A 1,923-nucleotide genomic window follows, 5' to 3' on the forward strand; every position below is an offset into this window, starting at 1 on the left:
GTTCAAGTGATTCTCCTGCCTCAGCCTCCCAAGTAGCTGGGATTACGGGCGTGCACCACCACGCCCAGCTAATTTCTGTATTTTTAGTAGGGACAAGGTTTCACCATGTTGATCAGGCTGGTCTCGAACTCCTGACCTCATGATCCGCCCTCCTTGGCCTCCCAAAGCACTGGGATTACAGGCATGAGCCACCGCACCTGGCCAGTTGTCTGCACTTTTGTGTCCCCCACAAGTCTGTAAGTTCCTCAGAATCAGGGGCTGCATCTTGTTCAGATATGTGCTCCCAGGGCCTGGTTTTTTGACCTAAAGATGCACTTTGAGAGAAGGTCCTAGGCCGGGTGCAGTGGCTCACACCTGTAATCCCAGCACTTTGAGAGGCTGAGGCAGGCGGATCACCAGAGGCCGGGAGTTTGAGATCAGCCTGGCTAACATGGTGAAACCCCGTCTCTACTAAATATACAAAGTTAGCTGGGTGTGGTGGTGCACGCCTGTAATCCCAGCTACTTGGGAGGCTGAGGCAGGAGAATCGCTTGTACCCAGGAGGTGGAGGTTGCAGTGAGCCGGGATTGAGCCACTGTACTCCAGCCTGGGTGACAGAGTGAGACTCGGACTCCAAAAAAAAAAAAAAAAAAGGAGAAGTTCCTAAATGTAGCTGACACTATGTTACTCATTGTTTTCTTGCAGAAAAGCCTACTGGTGTTTGTTTATTAACAAACCAGGTCATTGTTCAGCTGGGTTTCATTGAGTGCCTTCTGTGTGCTTTCTCTTGTCCCTGGGGTGTTCAGCTGAGAAAGAAGTATGGATGATAAGCAAAGAAAAATGGAAACCCACACATTATAGATTCATATGTGTCTGAGGTCACAAAATGGTGACTTAAGGGAAAAATCTGCTTCTAGACATGATTTCTTTGACTCAAACACTAATTTTTAAAAATGTAAACCAACAATTTAAAATCCAGAAATTTAGATTTTGCTTTCTCTTGAAAATGTACAGAGCTGGTCACACCAAGTCAGGCCCTCCGTGGAGGAACAGTGCGGCACGGCTGCAGCCACTGCAGGCTTACCACGGGGGTGGCCCCATCACTCGTCATCCTCTCCCGAACACCAAGGCAGATAGGAAGTGCTACTATCATCACATTTGTTATGCTTGCACTTAGGTAGCATTTATTGCATACCAGGCACTAGTCTGAGCACTTTGGTTAACTATCATCCATCTGTCTATCTGTCTGTCTGTCTATCTATCTATCTATCTATCTATCTATCTATCTATCTATCTATCTATCTATCTATCCATCCATCTTTCCATCTATCTATCTACCTAGCTACCTACCTATCTATCTATCTTAAAGGTAAGGAAGGCTGGGTGTGGTGGCTCACCCCTGTAATCCCAGCGCTTTGGAAGTCCAGGCGGGTGGATTGCTTGAGTCCAGGAGTTCCAGCAGCCTGGCCAACATGGCAAAACTGCGTCTTTACAAGAACCACAAAAAATTAGCCAGGTGTGGTGGTACACACCTGTAACCCCAGCTACTTGGGAGGCTGAAGTGGGAGGATCACTTGAGCCTAGGAGATCAAGGCAGCAGTGAGCTGTGATGAGGCCACTGTATACCAGCCTGGTCAACAGAGCAAGATCTTGTTTCAGAAAAAAAAAAGGCTAGGTGCAGTGGCTCATGCCTGTAATCCCAGCACTTTGGGAGGCCAAACTGGGTGGATCACCTGAGGTCAGGACTTTGAGACCAGGCTGACCAACATGGTGAAACTCCATCTCTACTAAAAATAGAAAAATTAGCTGGGCGTGGTGGTGCCTGCCTGTGGTTCCAGCTACTTGGGAGGCTGAGGCAGGATAATTGCTTAAACCCGGGAGGTAGAGGTTACAGTGAGCCAAGATTGCGCCACTGTACTCCAGCCTGGGTGATAGAGTAAGACT

The sequence above is a fragment of the Colobus angolensis genome, unplaced genomic scaffold (assembly GCF_000951035.1).
Source record: "Colobus angolensis palliatus isolate OR3802 unplaced genomic scaffold, Cang.pa_1.0 Scaffold29, whole genome shotgun sequence".
Taxonomy (NCBI): Eukaryota; Metazoa; Chordata; class Mammalia; order Primates; family Cercopithecidae; genus Colobus; species Colobus angolensis.